We start from the raw sequence: 21,084 nt of genomic DNA, 5'->3' as shown, positions 1-21,084 counted from the left end.
TTCCGGCAACTGAGTTAGGAAAGACGCATGTGTCTTTGTAGTGACTGGGTACATTGATAAAGTAGACCAGCCAAAGAGAAATTAATAATTCCACCATGCTCGAAGGGATATTAAATGTCTGGTTTTTTTACCCAACTACCAATAGGTGCCCTCCTTGGTCTTTGTGGTTGAATTTGTGTTTTAAATTCACAACTCGACTGAGGGACCTTACAGATAATGAAATGTGTGTGGGGGGTATGGAGATGAGGTAGTCATTCAAAAATCACGTGTAATACTATTATTGCACACAGAGTTCTAATTTGACATTTTTTGGTATTATGTGTAGGCCAGAGACAAAATTCTCAATTTAATCCATTTTAAATTCAGGCTGCAACACAACAAATTGTGGAAAAAGTCAATGGGTGTGAATACTTCATGAAGGCACTGTGTAATGCACAATGTCTCAGGAAAGACTGTGTGGGTTAACAATACTCAGTACAGAAAACAGTCGGACTCGAAACCTGGTGAAATTATTTGCACACAAAAATGCAAGGCGATGCAGTCACATACTGTAGCTGCTATAGGCCTCTACAAAAATAGACAAACAAGCACAGACATATTTGTTTCTAAGAGAAAGAAAGAGAAAAACTAACACAGAGAGAGAATCAGCATTGAGGGCTTCAGGAGTCCAGGGGAGTCTCTCAAGTTGGATTAATTTGATATAATGTTATTTACCTTGAATATTGCAGCCCATTTGTGTAGGCTATAAGCCAGACAAAACCCGTTGCGTTCAGCTATAAAGAGTGTCGGAATTTATCCTCAAGCCAACTACTTTTTTCCTCATTGTTAGGCTATTTTATGTGTAATTTTATAAAAATGTTATAAATAGCAGACAAATAGCAGCTAAATACAAGTATATAGTTTTAGATAATACACTGAATAATGAAACAATCCCTAGTAAGCGAGTGTGTTGAGGGTGGACTGACTGTATTATTTACCATTAATAGACTTGTTTTATGTACAACTGCAGTGTTTGAATTTCCAACTTTAATTACCAAAATTACCAAGTAATTATTATAAACACCAGCCAACCAGCATACCCTGTGTACAGCTTTGTGAAATGCTAGGCTTAACATGAGAAAATTATGACCAAATAGGCCGACCAATGAACATTTACACATTAGCTAAAACAAAGCTATAGGCTACATGCCCTGGCAGTGGCGTCACAGAAAGCCAATCATCGATTTGATAGGCAACTGTCAGCGATTGGGTGCAGAGTGAAAGCGGAGTCAGGCGCAGGACACAAGTATGGAGTAAGTTTGTTTACTCAAAGAATAAAGCAAAATTCCAAAATGGAACATACAACAAAACTCTAACACAAACACAACCACTAACGACATAAACAATCACGGACAGAACAGAAATGTATGTCAAATGTTTAAAAAGGGAATGTAATGAGGGAATGTAAAACAGGTGTGTGTGTAATCAGACAAAACAAAACGAAACAGAAAAATGGATCGGTAGTGACTAGAAAGCCGGTGACGTCGACCGCCGAACACCACCCGAACAAGGAGAAGGGCCGACTTCGGCGGAAGTCGTGACAGCAACTGCATAGTCATGTCGCAATTTCAGCACCATGGACAGAGGTCGGTAGTCTATACTTTGTGAGTGGCTGTCTGGCGAACTCTGACCTTGCGGCGGTCCATAGAAACTGCATTACCCAAGTGGATAGCCTTCAAAATTGTACTAAACCATATGGTTTTAAAATGTAGCGATATAATGTTAATTCAAAACATACTTAAGTACCCCTGCCTGTTTGTTGCACTAAGGGTTGAGCAAAGTGCAAACTCATGGTAAGATCTTATTCAAAAATATTCACAGCTGTAATGGCTATCAATGGTGCTTCCACAAAGTATTAACTCTGGGGTGTGAAAACATATGCAATCAAGACATCTTTATTTTTTTTTCTCAGTTTGGAAAATGTTCTATAATTGTCTTTCACTTTGAAAATGTGGAGTAGGTCAGCAGAATGTGAAGACTGTGCAACGGGTGTGCAGACTTTCACTAGGTACTGTGTACTAAGATATGCTATACTATGCTTTGTTCTGTGCTGTGCTTTGAGCAAAACCATACTGAATCTGTACCCTCTGGCCTGGAAGATGAGCCATGAGATCATTAATTCACCATTAATGAATTCATGAATTCATAGATATGAATTTGGCCATGATAAAGAGTAGAATGTCTCTCAATGTCTTCCAGTCTCTATCATCACACTCTCTCTGCATCTCTTCCCTCTATGCTATCTTTCTCTAGCATTTATTTTGACACCCTTTCCTACCTCCCTCTCTCATTTTCACACCCTCACTCCCTTCCTCACACTCTCTCTTTCTCCATTTCCCCTAATCTCCTCCATCTCACCCCTCTCTGTCTGTCTCCCACTCCAGCTCACTCTCCTCTCACTCTCTCTGTCTGTGTGATGAGGGTAAGGCAGCTGTTCCTGAGAGACCACCCGTTGTCTCTCACCATGAGGCTCATGTCCAGACATATACTCATCCTGCATCTTCACACAGCCTATTACACACAGAGAGAGAGGTGGGGTGGAGGGAAAGCGAGAGGGGTGGGATGTAGTGGGAGAGAGAGGGAGGTAGAGATAAAGGAAAGGTAAAGGAACGAGAGAGGAGGCAGACATATCCCATCCTGAATCTTCAGACAGCCCATTACATCCAGCTAGACACACTGAGAGACACAACACCCCGTCAGTAATCTCCCAGGCCAGCCACGTCCTACTCACTATGCAGAGGGAGAGGGAGAGAGAGGGGGGAGAGCAAAGGGGAGGGATGTAGGAAAGAGGGAGACAGAACAGAGCGAAATGCAAGGTGGTGAGTAGAGCGAGAAGGAGTAAGTGATGTGAGGGAGATAGATAAAGAGAGGAGGGGTGAGAAGGAGAGAGAGATGGGGAGGAAAGGAAAGTGTACAGACAACACAGAGGGAATTAAATGACTGGGAGACCATAAATGCCAGTTTTATGCAAATGGTGTTTGTATATTCTGGACTCCAGCATATTTATATTCATAAGCAGCAGTGTTAAGGTATTCTCAAGATCACCCATTCGTTACACACTCAGACAGATGAATAATACAAGCCAGGCTGGGTAGAATCCATCTCCACTTCAGTTCGTTACTGTTTCTAACCCTGAGTGTCTCTCAAATGGCATCCTATTCCCTATATATGGTCAAAAGTAGTTCACTATGTAGGGAATAGGGTGCCCTTTGTGACACATTCCCTATCTGCTTTAGGCTTTGAATGGATGTCTTTCTAGACACACACAACCTTCGGTTGATATATAAACACATATACATTTGTCAGTCGTAGAGTACACTAATGTCATATATAATCAACTAACATGTCATTTGTCTTGCTGGTCCCCCTTTTCCTCATCATTCATGACAAATACAATATGCTAACTCTCTGTTCGCCAGCATATACCTTGTAAAACTCAGTAATGAAAAGGACCATGAAGGTATATATACAGTAACAATAGACATATCCATGTATCCAACTGTATCATATTTTTTTGTCTTTATTCTTTAAAGGATAATCTTAGAATATAATACATATTGTATACCTCCCCCACAGACACTCAAAAGATCCTCAATCAGCCATCTCCAAAGTTTGATCCGTCCATTGTTTTTACCATCACACGCTTCCTGTAGGTTGTTCGGTTGAGTTGCTTTACCTCTCCTCGGTGAAATCAAGGCAAGTTGGTGGGTGTATTTGTTCTGAGTCAAACTTCAAAGTGCTACAACCACCCACTCTGATACTGATACAAGCCCTGGTTGCAAGCTATACCCAACCAGATCTATCTTCATTTATAATATGTTGTTGCCAATGTTTTTACATCTAAGATCGGTGCACTTATTTATACATGGTTTTTCCATAGTTCCATTTTGACATAGCTTTTTAAGGTTAATTCAAGGATTTACCACAAGTGGGTTCCGAGAGGGACTGTTTTCATTTCCACCCCTGGGTAAGTGTACTGATGTTGTCTATTTTGGCATGTGATGTGATGACCATACCCGTGTCCCAAATGGAACCCTACTTCCTATCTAGTACTACGTAGGGGATAGAGTGCCATTTGGGTCGCAGACCATGATAACAAGGTTGACACTGATCCAGAGGGAGATGCCATTTTAAGGGCCTGAAGGCTGATAATATGAAATATGAAACTGATTTGTACATTTTTTGCTGCTCTGCAACAATATGTTTCTCCTGAGAGTTTTGTTGGAACTGTTTTAGTAAACAAAATGAATAAAAAATACAGAGCAAAACACAATTGGGTCGTTCCACGAAATAGGTGCTTTTGGAGTCCCTTTGATATTTAAAGTAGAAGTTATGCACCAATAATGCAGTTTTAAAACCTGTTAAATAAAGTGCACTTTAATATTGACCAAGTGGAGAATTCAATCAATCTTATTTGTATATGAATAAGGTTTGCTAAATTTCCAAAATTCAGATTTTATATTTTACATGTCCCTCCATCAACCCTGTGTTACTTCTAGGAAGTAATCCAAAAATGTCTCCAAGATTCACCATCATTGTAATCATTGTATTTTTATATAATAGTTAGGCTAGGTAGTTGCACAAGTGTATGTAACATAGTTGACAGACTGTGTGGTACAAGTGCAGATAAAATGCTCTTAGTTAATAGGACTTTAATGCCTGAGATGGGAAATGTGTTTTTCCGTAGGGTAAACATATCCTCCATGCAATTGAATGTTGAAAGAACAGATCTTTTAAAGAAAAAAAAATGTAAAGGCACCGATTTCGTGGAACAACCCAGTTACACAATTTCTCTAAGGGTCACAACATACGTAGGTCATTAGTACTATTCACTTAATTGCCCAATATTCACTTGTCAGCCTCGGAGAGCAAGACTCAAAGTTAAGACATGGCAAGGCAGAATGAGAAGCCCCATACACACTCAAGTTGTATAACTGATGTACAATGCATTTGACATGGCTGTGTTGATACAATGGAGAGTTTATCTGCACAACAATAATTGCACAAGTGGTTTGGAGATACCGCATAATGGTTGTGTAAATATTTCATCCCAAGAATATCACTTGTGTATCATAACCATGGTGTCAAATGGGTTGTAGATTAGTTGTACAACCTGAGTGTGTACGGGGCCTGAAATAAAACATCTGATCTGGTACAAGTTGTACTAATCCGATGATACGAATGGCACCCTAGTCCCTATATCGTGCACTACTTTTGACAATAGGGACAGGGGTGCTATTTGGGACAGAGACCGATGGTGTGTATTTACATTTCTAATCTAAATGCTAATAATTATTTTCTAGATTTGGAACAGTGCAGCCCATGAGGGTATATTGTACTACTGTAGGTAAATGATTGTGTGTATCGTCATTATGCTAAAATACTGCTCTGTGAGAAATGTGTGTGTGTGTGTGTGCGAGGACCTCCATTCTGTATGTTTGTCTTCTCTCATATTTGCAGTCACATGTTTGGTTGTTGCTTTTTCTCCCCTGCCACTTACAGAGTGGGTTTATACAGAATCCGATATATAGTGAATCTTTCCTCCTTGTTTTGGTTTGTTTCATCGACCTCCAAGACATATTATATGTTTTTCACAGGCTTGCATCATCACTGTTTAATAATGAATTAAATCTGTTCATAAGGTGTGTCAGATATCCCAATTGTTTTTAACCTCAAGATAAATGTTGTTTTATGTTAATTGCCCTATGGTATATTGCTATCAATAGGTTTTGCTATCAATTCAGCTTTCCAAACGTAGATATTTATTTGGGTGATGTTCACATTTGTTGCTTATAAAAAGATACACAGTTCCAATACAAAATATGACACTATAAAAGGAGCAGAATCTATGAGCATGTAATGTGATACGGTAAGAACCGTATGCCGTCTCCTCTCACTTGCGCTAACACTTCCTGGTCACGTGCTACCTATATACATGCGACCAGTGACCCATGAACCCATATATAGTGCCCCAAAACAAGTTCAAACATTCCTAGAAAGACAACATATACACAGTCTGCACTTTCATCAGAATAGTCATAAATAATCTAAGATAAATAATGAAATCTGTAATCATTGTTGACCTTTTTTGCTGAGGAGGTCTTAGTCGCACAATTGAACTCATATCAAATGTTTTGTGCTGTGCTTCTCAAGTGAAAAAATGTGCATGAAATCTAGTTGTCTCTCATTGAATGATAACCAACCCTTAATTGGAGTAGTACTGTTGACCAATCAACGACAAAGGGGCGTAGACTTCGACTATCAAACTTCGACTTGCCTCAAGAAAAACATTTTTTTGTGCACAAACAGTCACTAAAAAAAAAACAGTTGAAAACCAAAATGAGCAAAACAAAGTCACAACATGTCTTCGTAATATATGCACAAGCTGTTTCGACTGGGAAGCGTGCAACACTCTTAAGAGACCAGATCACAGCGGTGTGGAATCCATCACCAACATTGTCGTCATCAGCAGGGTCGCTGGCCTGTGGAGCATCGCTGCCAATCAGCAACCCCATGCCGGCCCCAATATGACCCTGCTGTCCAAAGTCAGACGGCCCCTGTTTCACATGATCCAAAAACTCAAGGCTAGTAGACATTTTGGATTTAAACCAGTCAGTCTGCATGTGGTCTGATCTTTTCCATAGATCTGTCCATTTTCTTTAATGTTCAGATAATACCTTCTGTAACACATTCAATTACATACATATAGGCAGGTCAAAACGGCTCCTACAGGTTTTGTCGGCTTGGTAATAAAAAGAGAGTTAGAAAAGTTAGAGAACTGATTGATTGTTGTAATACTCTGAACTATGTGATTACAATGATGAACTCTACTGAGTCTGGTGTAAAAAAGTGAAGTGAGGTGTAAAAGGAGTGTTGTATTCCAAACGTTACCCTATATCCTATATACTGCATTACTTTTGACCTGAACCCTATGGGCCCTGGTCAAAAGTATTGTGGAAAAACAGGAATAGGCTGCCATTTGGGACATGAGGAGCAGGGACCCAAGTGTATAGTCCAGGGGCAGGCTTTACAAGCACCCCACTGAGGCTGCGCTTGGTACTGCCATTGTCAACTCAATTATACTGTAATTATACATTGATATGAAAGAACACATATGACATGTGAGATGGATGTTTCGGTAAATAAACGAGTACAAGCAGAGATCTGTTTTGCATAAAACATTTACTTGCAATTTTCATGACCCACATAGCACAACAGTCATTCATCCTTCTCCAAATGCTGGAACAACAGAGAGAGAGAGAGAGAGAGAGACTTACAAACGCCCGCAAACACTCACGCACGCACTCACACACACAGTTGGTGCGTGTCTTTTGGTTTGTAGCCTAATACAACATCTAGATGTTTCATCAGAGACTGAGTGACCACTGTACAGGAAGTCTTTGATAACAGACTGTTCTCTATAATTCCCCACTACATTAATTGACATGCTCCTATCTCCCTCCTCCTCCCCAGAGATCCCTGCCATTCTAATGTTAAACTAAAAGTCTATTTCAGGAGGAAATTGGTCCCTTTGTGTTGGCAGAGGGGGAATTATGCAACGAACATGGACTAACTGCGAGTCATTTTAATTACCTCTCTCTCTCCAGCTGAAAATAAACTGTTCTGTTTGTCCGGAGGTGAGAAAGTGTAGATAGAGAGAAAGGTATCTTAATTTGAGATAGAATGATCTTTGTTTTCATATGTTGCTTCCTGTCCTTGTTTCCAGATTTTCTCTTAATTGGTTGTGTGCTCATTGACGATCTGCCAACAAAAGACGACTGAAGAGGGGAAAGGAAGACGGAAGGAGAGAGAGGGGATGGGGACTTCATGAACACTTCATCTGTGAAAGATTATGCAACAGTTATTTGGCTGATGTTACGTACATCAGCCAAATAATTCAACAAAAGTGCTAAAAAATAGCCTGCAGGCTCTGGACCGTTTGAGACAATATCATGAAGTTTGTACGGTCAAAGTATGTTGTCTATGAACAATTCTAATAGGGAGTGGTAAACTTGTCAAAGTGTGGTGCACTTACTTTCACGTCATTGAACACAATTGGTGTGCATTTCCTTTTCTGGCTTCTATAGCAGCCTACACACACACACACACACACACACACACACACACACACACACACACACACACACACACACACACACATAAACACTCTTCTCCTGACTGTGTTCAGGAGATTCCTGTGGGGATCAATCACACCTCATCGAGTTCCACATGGATAGCTCATCCAAACAGCCACACCACTGAATGGCCCAAACAGCCCTCTGTCCATCCGCCACCTACGAGCTGTAGGCCTAACTCCTTCTCTCCCTCTCTGTTATTTCTGAAGCAGAGAGTTATTGCAGCTCAAAACAACTAACCTAATTTGTCACACAGAAGAAAAACTCTCCTCTCAGTAGTACAGTCAAATAGAAAGTTTGTTGTTGAGAATGACCACAGCTTACAAAGATCAGCAATTACTCCCCTCTCAGCTTTCTGACCATAATGTGCAGTTACCTTGACAAGTACACTCACTCAGACACCTAATGCACTGGTTGTATATTAATTGTGTGTGTGTGTGTGTGTGTGTGTGTGTGTGTGTGTGTGTGTGTGTGTGTGTGTGTGTGTGTGTGTGTGTGTGTGTGTGTGTGTGTGTGTGTGTGTGCCTTGCGTGCGTGCTTGCGTGCGTGTGTGGTGTGTGAAAAATGGATGACATATGGCCCCTACTCACAACCATAAAATAGTATGTGATTTATATATATACCATTAATCTGTGCTGGGCTAAAGAATAGAGCTACCCATTAGACAAAGATGGAACACGGATATGGACGAATACAAGAAAGCCCGCTACGACCTCCAACGAGACATAAAACATGTAAAAGGACAATATAGGAGGAATGTGGAATCCTATTACACCGGCTCCGACGCACATCATATGTGGCAGGGCTTGCAGACGATAGTGAATTACAAAGCAAAAACAAGCCATGAGATGCCCAGTGATGCAGAACTCCCAAATTAGCTAAATGCCTTTTATGCTTGCTTCAAGGAATACAATACAGAGTCTTGCATGAAAGCCCCTGTTTTCGGGATGACTGTGTAATCTCGCTCTCTGTGAGTTGTGAGTAAAAATGTTAAACAGGTTAACATTCACAGGCAGGCGGAATACTAGGGCGCATTCTCAAAGCATGTGCAGACCAGCTGGCAAGTGTGTTCAGGGACATTTTCAATCTCCCCTTGTCCCAATCGGTAATCGCAACATGTTTCAAGCTGACCACCATTGTCCCTATTACCAAGAACTTCAATGTAACCTGACCAGATTGTCAATGGCGCCGGAGGAGATGGCTGCCGTTTTACGGGCTCTTAACCAATTGTGCTATTGTGTGTGTTTTTTCGAGTGAATTGTAACTTATTTTGTGCATAATGTTTCTGTCACCGTCTCTTATAACCGAAAGAGCTACTGGATATCAGGACAACGATTACTCACATCGTACTGGATGAAGGCCCACATCCCCGTCCTTCGCATGAGAAAGAGACTTAGATATTGGGGACGTAGGTTGGGGTGCCTTGAAAGGATCTGATGGCGAGTGGGTAATCTCCCTCTACCATCAGTCCTATTAGCCAACATTAAATTATTGGATAGCAAAATAGACGAGATACGATCACCAATATCCTACCAACGGGACATTAAAAACTGTAATATCTCATGTTTCACCGAGTCGTGGCTGAATGACGACACGGACAAAATACAGTTGGCGGGGTTTACTCTGCATCGGCAAGATAGAACAGCTGCCTCTGGTAAGACTAGGGGTAGCGGTCTGCGTATATTTGTAAACAACAACTGGTGCACAAAACCTACTGAACAGGTAATCAAATGGCTAACCAGAATATTTGCATTGTCCCCTCCCTCCTCCCTCTTTTACACTGCTTATACTCTCTGGTTAATATCTATGCATAGTCACTTTATCTCTACCTACATGTACATTTTACCACAATTACATAGACTAACCTGCACATTGACTGTGTACCGGTACCCCCTGTATATAGCCTCGCTACTGTTATTTTTCTGCTGCTCTTTAATTATTTGTTATATTATTTTACATTTGTTATTTATCTGTTTTTTACTTAAACACTTATTTTTCTTAACTGCATTGTTGGTTAAGGGCTTGTAAGTAAGCGTTTCACTGTAAGGTGTAACCTGTTGTATTGGGCACATGTGACAAATACAATTTGATTTGATTTGATTTGAAATGACTATCACACAGCTGTAATTATGAAGTGCTTTGAAAGGCTGGTCATGACACACATCAACACCATCATCCCAGACACTCTGGACCCCCGCCAATTCGCATACCACCCCAACAGATCCACAGATGATGGAATCTCAATTGCACTTCACACTGCCCTCTTCCACCTGGCCGATGAAGGGAAATGACTATGTGAGAATACTGTTCATAGATTATAGCTCACATACTGGGCACAGACGTAAATTCAACATGTAGTTTTGACTTGCATTTGATTGAGTTGTCAACTAACGTGAATTCAATGCGAAAAAATTAATCAACATGTTATTGGATTTAGGTAAAATAATTATAATAATGAAATTTAAAAAATATGAAATTCCCTTACGTTGATGAATTTTCTCAAATGCAATCAGTTCATGTTGTTTCAATGTCATCACATGGAAACAACATTTATTCAAACAGTTTGTCTCAGTGGGCAGTGTTCAACACCACAGTCCCCTCCAAGCTCATCACCATGCTGAGGGACCTGGGAATGAACACGTCCCTCTAACTGGACTTCCTGATGGGACGGTCCCAGGTGATGAGGGTAGGCAACAACACCTCCGCCACGCTGACCATTAACACTGGGGCCCCTCAAGGGTGTGTGCTTAGTCCCCTCCTGTACTCCCTGTTCACCCACGATTGCATTGCCACGCACGACTCCAACACCATCATTAAGTTTGCTGATGACAGAACTGTGCTGTCACCAACTGCATCATTGGGGCCGAGCTCCCTGCTATTCAGGACTTCCATATCAGGCGGTGTCAAAGGAAGCCCTGAAAATTTGTCAAACATTCCAGCCATCCAAGCCATAGAGTATTCACTCTGCTACCATCCGGCAAATGGTAACAGAGCACTGGCTCTCAGACCAACAGGCTCTGAGACAGCTTCTACCCCCAAGCCATAAGACTGCTAAATATCCATAAGACCGCTAAATAGTTACATAATTAATGGTTAACTGGCCTATCTGCGCTGATCCTATCTTGCACTAAGTCTATACACGCTCACAAGACTATTGACACACTCACACATACACTACACGGACACTCACACAAACCCACACACATTCACATACACTACATACACACGCACACATATGCATACCGACAACACAAACACGCATTCAGACACAACGCAAACACAGATACACACATATACTTACACTTTTACATTCAACATTTGCTGCTGCTACTGTTCTTCATTTTACTCTTATTAATATCTATCCTGATGCCTAGTCACTTTGCCTTGCTTTTCTGTACATATCTACCTCAATTTGTTTTTAAACTACTTTTCGTTTCATTATTTGTTTTTAAACTCTGCATCATTGGGAAGGGCTTGTAAGCAAAGTGCATGTGACATTACAATTCGATTTGATGACACACTGTACAATACTGTCTATTATACTGTACAAAAAAAGTCAATGCTACCATAATCAGAATGAATGGATGAATGAATTCCATTCATTGAGGGGAGGAGTTTGTATTTCACAGTTGGCTATTTTACTGCAATTACAAGGGATTGATGCAAGCAGGTTGGCTGTTTGATGAAGTGTTTACACATTACAGCATATGAATATTTGGTGTTTTACATCACTTGCACTTCTTGAGATCTTAACAAAAGCTTACAAACTGGCAGCAACTACAGGTCAAGACAGACATCGCAAAATATTAAATCATTTAAGGCACTAGTAGGTAAAAGGTTTTTGGTGCTCCGAAGATACGGTACGGTACTCTCTGTTGTGGAATTACAGTACCATTAGAAATACAGCAATTTTCACCAAATGCATCATCATTTGGTTGAATAAAGGTTAAATAAAGGTTAAAGGTTTATCTTGATAATATCTAAAATGACCAGGTAAATTACAGTTTTCCATTACAGTGTAGGCTATCGTTCCTATGCATGGTGACTCCTCCTGTTATTTAATCCTCTAAATGTAGATAGGAAGATGGTAAAGCACAAGCAGAGGGGGGCAGGGGCCCTGATAGTAGTTGGTAGCCTATGTCAGTGCACTGGACAGGCACTCCTTAAACACAGCCAACTGAACTTCTCCACACTAACAGAAGGCAGCAGTCCTAGTTTACAGTCCCATAACCAAATGGGAATGGAAGTCCAGTCTACATAGTAACCAAGCCAGGCAAGATTCTTGAAATAATGTGAGTTTACATAGGCTACTGAAGCTTTATGTGTCTCTGTAGCTTGATGGGGAAATTAAACTGAGCAATTGAAATTAACTTCCTGCCAAAAATGCATTTGGGTTATTAACAGTGTAAAGTTACAAGAGTAGCCTTCAGTAAAGACCATCAAAGGCATTTGGTGGATATCGGATTTCCTGAGATGGGAATATGCCTAGATATTAATTTATTGGAAAGGTATTCCATAAAGGACATTAATTAATATGTACAGCTGTATAGATCCAAGACAAGTAGATTATTATGGCAAATTTCAAATAGTACTTTGTGCATAACAATAACCCAGTGCAGGCTACATTCCAAGAACAACTGCTACACAGCAAGCAATTTGCGCGCGAGACAACAGAGCATATCAGTCAGGGGGTGCGTCTGTTTCGAAGTTGACCTGATGAACTCGCTTGCAGAGAAGGATATCTCTATCGCTCTCTCTCTCTCTCTCTCCCTGCCATTGAAGGCATTTCATTGGAAATACATGAAGCAAGAATGTTATAATCGCATTATTAAATGGCACGTGATTTTTAAATTGACTAATGAGAATTAACTCTAACGTTCAGAACGAACAGTCCATTCAATCTGGTTTTGAAGAGCGCTTGCAGATCGAGACATTTAGGAGCATTTTGAATTACATAACTTTATACTTGACTATCTACTCTGGTCAGTGTGTCCGTTTAAAGTCATAATAGCCAACTATATCCTACACTCAGCGCCTTGGAATTTCGAGCACAACTATGTGGTCAAGAATGTCGAGGAATTTCCCACTCCTGCCAATCTGATCTAGATTTCAGAACCAAGGACAGTGCACACCTGCTCCACCTGGGATACCGACGCGCGACGTTTCCTCACTTCCCGACTTTAACAATGCAACCAGGTAGGAAATTAACTCTGATGTTTTAGGCTAGGCTACTCACTGTCACAGCATGCCAGTTGTATCAGAAATACTTGTGCATCAATATAGAATTGGCTAAAGCGTTATTCACATGCTTTAATAGTGCCTTTCCTACAGGTCTATAGCAACTGTACAATACAATTTTACCTCCATATCGATGTAGGTTTTAACATTGTAGCCTTCTATGCTATTTGGCTAAATTATGCCGTTTATGGAAATAGCCTACAAATAGATTATTTTCCATTTGAAAAAATATGTTGAATTTAGAAGATCTATTGCATACAATAGCAGGCTATATTACATACTGGAAGAGTAGGCTTATTATTATTACAAATAAATATAATATTGAATCAATTGTTTATAAGCACATGCACAAGTTGTCAACACTCCCACCTCATCTGTAGTCCACGCTCTATTGTTCTGCACATTATCAATCTAAAGCAAAGTTTGACAGGTCAAGAAGAATGTGACACAGTATGTTTTAACATGAACTATTCCTAGATCATACCTTGTATATTACTAAAATATATCCTAGGGGCCATGTATTGCTCACTGGTAGGCTATATAGAAATTGTATTATTGCATTATATTTCACTTTTTAGTCATTTAGAAAATGCTCTTATCCAGAGCGATTTACAGGAGCAATAGCCTATTTAAAAGTCACAATGATAAGTTGGTCTTAAGAGCGGGGAAAGGATAGATGTTATTGACCGTGCAGAGCTGGAGATGCAGGTGCTAGCCTACGAAAAGTGAAATATTCTAATCAATCAACACACCAAAAAACTGCATGTGCCATGCAAGCATGACCATCCTCCATGAGACTTCCGAGATCTGTCCTAAGATTTAAAGCTGACCATAGCAGCATATAGTGTAGGCTACAGTAGGCCCTACCAGGCGCTATATTAATGTATCGTTAGATCACATTATGTGGTGAACAGGTACTGAGGCAACTTGGATTTTGTCTGCCCTCTCTACCTATAGCATAGGCTACTACAGTCTGTCCTCATTGTTAATTCTGCGTTGTGAAGTTAAAGTTGTCACAAATATAAATAGTAAAGTAAAGTACAGATTCCCCCAAAAAACGACTTAAGTAATGCTTTAAATAGTATTTTTACTTAAGGACTTTACACCACTGCATATAGGTGGCCCAAGGATTTAAACCCACAATCCTGGCATTGCAAGTGCCGTGCTCTACCAACTGAGCCATACAGGACCAGAAACAGACGCAGTTCCTCTATAGGCTAACATATTTAACTGGGAATAGAGATTCATCTAATTAAGCTCTATCCTTCTTCATGAAACACCATCAAAACCACCCTCCTTCCTGTTTTGAAGTCACACCCATTGTGTGTTGTTTCTCTGCTCGCTTTACAGGACCAATAACCCCATTCATCTCATGTAGAAAGGAGTCAAAAGCCTCTTATCACCCCACAAAAAGTAGATCGTAGTTGGATTACTTTTTTGGGGATTGAGCCCAAAACCCTCCTGTGAGAATTTGACACTCAGTCACTAATGCTCTATATTGTAGCATACAATGGCTATTCAGTCAAACTTTCTAGTTTGAATAGGCTTCCGTTTACTGAGTGCACTTTTGCGATACATCACAAAAGAACACCAGTTGGCCTTCTGAATGTCCCCCTGTGAGAACTACTTGAAATCTGAAGTACCTATCAGAGTTAGATTCAGCTATGGAACTTTTTGAGGTCATTTTGAAGCCCATTGAGTCTTGGGCTTTCTCACGCTGTACTGATGAATATTCCAATTGCAACACAGAGTTGAGTCCCGGGGGAAGGTCTTGAAGTTAACATTTTTGGTTCAAGTGAGGAGAAAGGGAATTGACCAGCATGTTGTGGTGTGTTTGTGTCCGTGTGTTTGAACTGAGAGATGAAATGTATCACTGAAACACAGTAGTGACATGGAGTGTTAGAAAAGCTGGAAAGGTGCTATGTCACATGGGTTAATCGAAATCATGATTATTTCAGTCACAAATAGATACCACCTTTAGGTATATCTGTCTAGAATAAGACGTGTTATCTCTTTATGATTGCAGGTGTTATTGCCATTCATCGACACAAGGTGTCTACTGTTAGTGTTGCCTTAGGGTGTAAGTCTTTGCTACTTATGTGTTATGTGTTAAATATTTATATCCATCTTAGCACGCATTGTTTAATTGTTTATTTATTGATATGTTAAAACAAGTTAAGAACCTATAGCCATTATTTTAAATATTACAGACTGAGCATCAATCATACTTATACCAATGACATTATATAGAACTCATTATATTCACACAAGCCATTCATACTCATACCAATGGTGATACCCATTATAATGCCAATGTTATAATAGACACAATCAGACGTGTTTAATCTATGGAGGCTGTATTTGAGCAGTGCCTTGAGCAGCTGGGCTCTCTGTCTGAGGGCAGACAGGGCATAGGCTCCTTCTGGCTCCACCATGTGTTGTGTGATGGTGTTCAGGTCTGTTAGGGAGGGTTACTGGCTGTGCTGTCTGACATCTCACCACCTGATCAGGGTGCCACTTAACACAGCATGGGGACATCTACCAACTAACAACATTACCGTCCATATGAAGGTGCCATCATGCACCACTTACCAAGAGGACTAACTGCAAACTGTTTGGTCTGAAAGTCTAGCTCAGTAGAACCTATTCTAGACTCTTCTACATCAATATGTTCACAAGTGTCTGCTGCCCACAGTTGATGAAAACAGAAGCTTCAATCGGGAGTCTTTGTACAGTAAAAGCCAGTGAACTGTACTGTACCAATGGATCTTAAGGACCTGTGCTTGGTTGAAACATGTGCTCAAAGCAACATTTGTACTTAGTCACTCAATAATTTGAGAAATGCCGTTATTTGGATTCCAAGGGAGAGAGGCACATTGTATTGGAGGCAGTTGACTGCTGTACTGTATGCTGCTAGAGGGATCTGCGTTGAAGAGACCTGCAGCTTTTCAATGCACGTGATGGGAGGCTGGTGTGGATTTGGTACTGTATGTGTGTGTCAGCTTGCTAGCTGAGGGTTCAAAGTGGAGCAATTATGCACACTGTCTTCTCTTTTTGAACTCCTGTTTCACTGGGAATCATTGTGCAGAGATAGCTGGGTAGGGAGGGAGCAGCTCTCTTGGCTGCCAAGTGCTATTGTGACAGTCGATTCCGCCACGAGCCAGATTTAATGACGTGACCATGGCCTGATAGAAAATTCCTCAGAACTAAGAGGAGGCTGAGCAAGAGTTGACAGTTGTCGTAGCAGCTCCAACTCATGTCAAATGACTCTTGGTCCCCTTGGTTATTTGCTCTCTCCTGTTTAAGGGGAAAGTATTATGAGCTCTACTAAGTGGGAAATGTTTTGCTAATATTGCCAGAGATATCATTTTATATCTATCTACCTCCCATACTTCAAGCTTGTGTATCCCCACATCTCTTCAACACACATCTGGGGAACTTGCAGTAGGACTTTATTTGCTATCAACAGACTAAGATCCACTCTTAGATCAAAACGTTGTATAACTAAGCCTAATTAAATGTATGTGGTGATGCCATTGTGTCCGTGTTCTATATCTTTAGGATTTTTTGGGGGCGACTATGACAGTCAGTCCTTAGACCATACCTTGGCCTAGTTCCTTTTGGCCCCCTTCTTGGTCTTCTTGGTTGGCCCTGATTCCTCCATTAAACTCAGGCTCTGCAAATGGAGAGTCCCTACCAAGCCCACCTGGTACAAGGGACAGTCGAGTGGGAGGATTCGATTGCTAACATCAATTAAACAGTTTTGGGTCACCTGTACCCTGTAGCTCCTGTTGGAAGGCTTTACAACAACAGACTGTGGCTCAGTCCCAACAAGTTCTCCTTCCTCTTGAAGTGTGCACTCGTTCACTACTCCCCACAAATTGTAAAGCGTCGATTGGTGTAGGCATGGGCTAGAGGAAGTTTCCATATACCAGTCTATCCTTTCAAATCCATAAAGGGAACTGAACAAGTACACAGTTCGAGAGAAAGGAGATACTATTGGTACACACGCTATGAGACAGGAAGAAGGATATGGCTGGCATATTTGTATGCTTCATGATCTCACCATACCAATCATAGCCATGCTAAACACCTGCTCCACTAAAGTACACCAAACAAAAGTTCTGGGTTTTGCCTTGACAGATCTAAACAGCTATAAAACAGAATAGAAGGTAGAAGAAAATGTGGCATTGTAAAATAGTTAACTCAGTCTACTTTACCTTGTAGAATAATATGGACAGTTGATTTGGACAGAATATTTGGTTGTTTATGAAGTTTTTGCCATTATAAGTGTTCTCCTCACACTATTTTGATTGAGCGTGAATCACTGTCTTGCCAATGGAGCACAGGCAGTTTCAGTTGTTTTTCTCTTGGAGGGAGAGAAGAGGTTTCATCAATGCACCATATGGTCTACAGTAATGTCGGGGTTGTGTTTCTGTAGAGATGGCAGATTCAGCAGCAATCATTGCACTTGTTCCTGCTCATTTGCTTCCTTGTCTGTTGCTGGGGTATGACTGAACAATATCCCCCTGAACACCATCACACACACACGCACCAGGGGGGAGAAGCTATACGGACACTCCTGGTGTACAAAGTGATGATGTATGTCACGCTGCTGAGAGCCGAGTGAACCAAATCACACAGACCAACTTTCTCTGGCCAAAGACTGAACTGACTAGCCTCTTTCTCACCAGGGGCCCACCCACAGGAAGAGTGACAGGACATGCTATAGATGGCATACTATGACCACAGGTTATTACTAACTATAGTCATGGGTGCTGAGAGATGTAGGTGTGCACATTCCTTTTGTACTAACTTTTTGAAAAAACGTATATGTTTAAGATTGACCAGTTTACTGCGATAAGGTACCTGTAGGTAGGAAACGTTTAAGATTAAGACATGTATCTTTACAAATAGTATTACATGAACTCCTCCATATGTCCACTACCAAAGCTTGGAAAAGATTATCAACATCTTGCCGTATCCTTTTAGCAACGGCAAAACTGGTTGAAATTATGTATTTTCAACCAGTTTTGCAACAGCATATACAGTATGAGTGAGATGGTTGATTGAAAACCCAGGCCACACCTTCAACTAACAGCTATAGCTACTATCTCCCATCAGTGATGAGGTGGTGTGTCCAGCAGCTAATGGGACTGATTACCTCAGCTTCCCTTAACAAAGTTCTCAGATTACCAATCATACTTTGAAATTGAATGTCGATTGTGAAATAAAAATCACAAAAAAAGTAGTGTTGTCACGATGCCAGAATTTTTACTTCGATACCGATACCAGGTATAGTATCACAATACTCGATTCCATTACGATACTCAATACCAAAACAATACCACTGGGAAAAAAAGAAGGCATATTAGCCAAAGTCACAGAATGGCACTTGATCCAAACAGTTAAGCTCAGCTACTGCTCTGTTCAATCGCTGGGCATCTTTTGAGTTGTTATTACATTACAATTTTTTTACCTCAACATTTTTCAGATGCCATGTATGCCTTAATAAATCAATTATACAATCATACAATCAATTTTACTTTGTATTTACCAATCTACATAACAACATAATGGTAATAATTTATTTGAATTAAAAATCTCTATTGATATACTGGCTAAATGAAGATGAAGCCTAGGCATATCCACAATACACACAATGTGTGTGCCTGCATTGAGTTATTGAGCTTGTTTTGGCTGATTCCATGGGACTACAGATAGCAAACAATCTGTTTCCCTTCCTTATTGTATATTTGCATACAAATAGCCTATTTTATAAAAATGTGTGCTGTCTCTTTAACCAGTAATATCGTCATTCACAAGGCAAGAGTGGGGCGGCCTGTCGGAACACAGGCAGTTCGCTCAGCCAATAGATCATCTTTGGGAGAGATGTGAGACAAAGACCGAATAAGTGAATGAATAAAGTTTTTGTTGGCAATCAGCTTTGAAATCAGCATACAAGCTTGGCACACCTCTATTTGGGGAGTTTCTCCCATTCCTCTCTGCAGATCCTCTCAAGATCTATCAGGTTGGATGGAGAGCGTCGCTGCACTGCTATTTCCAGGTCTCTCCAGAGATGTTCGATCGGGTTCAAGCCCGGGCTCTGGCTAGGCCACTCAAGGACATTCAGAGACTTGTCCTGAAGCCACTCCTGTGTTGTCTTAGGGTCGTTGTCCTGTTGGAAGGTGAACCTTTGCCCCAGTCTGAGGTCCTGAGTGCTCTGGAGCAGGTTTTCATCAAGGATCTCTCTGTACTTTGCTCCATTCATTTTTTCCCTCGATCCTGACTCGTTTCCCAGCCCCTGCCGCAGAAAAACATCCCCACAGCATGATGCTGCCACCACCATGCTTCACGGTAGGTGTAGTGCCAGGTTTCCTCCATGTGTGATGTTTGGCATTCAGGCCAAAGACTTCAATCTTGGTTTCATTAGACCAGAGAGTGTCCTTTAGGTGTCTTTTGGCAAACTCCAAGCGGGCTGTCATATGCCTTTTACTGACGAGTGGCTTCCGTCTGGCCACTCTACCATTAAGGCCTGATTAATGGATTGCTGCAGAGATGGTTGTCCTTCTGGAAGGTTATCCCATCTCCACAGAGGAACTCTGGAACTCAGAGTGACCATCGGGTTCTTGGTCACCTCTTGGTGGTTCCAAACCTCTTCCATTTAAGAATGATGGAGGCGACTGTGGTATTCTTCCCCAGATCTGTGCCTCAACAAAATCCTGTCTCGGAGCTCTACGGAAAATTCCTTTCGACCTCATTGCTTGGTTTTTGCTCTGACATGCACTGTAAACTGTGGAATCTTATGTAGACAGGTGTGTGCCTTTCCAAATTATGTCCAATCAATTGAATTTACCACAGGTAGACTCCAATCAAGTTGTACATTGTAATTGAAACAGAATGCACCTAAGCTCAATTTATTTCGAGTTTCTTACAAAGGGCCTGAATACTTATGTAAATAACGTATTTCTGTTTTCGCCTCATCATTATGGGGGTATTATTGTGTGTAGATTGATGAGGAGAAGAACACATATTTAATCAATTTTAGAATAAGGCTGTAACATAGCAAAATGTGGAAAAAGGGAAGGGGTCTGAATACTGTCTGAATGCACTGTATTTTCCCATTCATTACAAAGACCCCCATTGCTTTGTTTGACAAACCCGTGCAGCTCTCTCTCTCTCTCTCTCTCTCTCTCTCTCTCTCTCTCTCTCTCTCCAGTCAAACAGGTATTTTCAACCCCTAATATACAAGATATGACCTCAACATGATACGAATTTATATCAGCAAACCTCTTGTCATTTATATCAGCAAAACTCTCTGCCCACTACCCCTTCCTGCCCACCCACCACCATCCTATTTTTTTGCCCATCATGTTTCCATGGCAACCACAGTTAGCGAAGAAGAGAGCTCTTCCAAGTGTGAGAATATCTCTGATTATACTTCTTGTATGGTATGGTGTTCGTATGGTTCACACTCCATGATGCTATACTGTAAATATTTGATTACGTTTTTCAGTATGGATTTGTCTTCGATTAGAATAATGAATAACAAATAACAAAGTATGCTATAACCACTGTCCAAAGACAGAGCTCTTTTATACAGTATTCATTCACTTCTACCTTTCATTCAAAAAGTGATCCCACTGTGGTTTTCCACGCAGTTTCTCCTTGC

General features: G+C 40.8%; 1 protein-coding gene across 1 annotated transcript in view; it reads left to right on the top strand.

Annotated features, from left to right (window-relative positions):
• The first annotated feature begins 12,876 nt into the window (after positions 1 to 12,876).
• The window catches only part of LOC112244839 (metabotropic glutamate receptor 2-like), a 58,366-nt gene continuing 50,158 nt past the window's right edge, over positions 12,877 to 21,084 (top strand). Inside the window, exon 1 of the mRNA XM_024412647.2 lies at positions 12,877 to 13,370. The gene's annotated coding sequence lies outside the window, so the exon portion shown is untranslated. The remainder of the gene's footprint in view (positions 13,371 to 21,084) is intronic.

This window comes from Oncorhynchus tshawytscha, linkage group LG02 (assembly GCF_018296145.1).
Source record: "Oncorhynchus tshawytscha isolate Ot180627B linkage group LG02, Otsh_v2.0, whole genome shotgun sequence".
NCBI lineage: Eukaryota > Metazoa > Chordata > Actinopteri > Salmoniformes > Salmonidae > Oncorhynchus > Oncorhynchus tshawytscha.
Note: the sequence above shows the minus strand (reverse complement) of the source record. Positions and strands in the feature narration are given on the sequence as shown.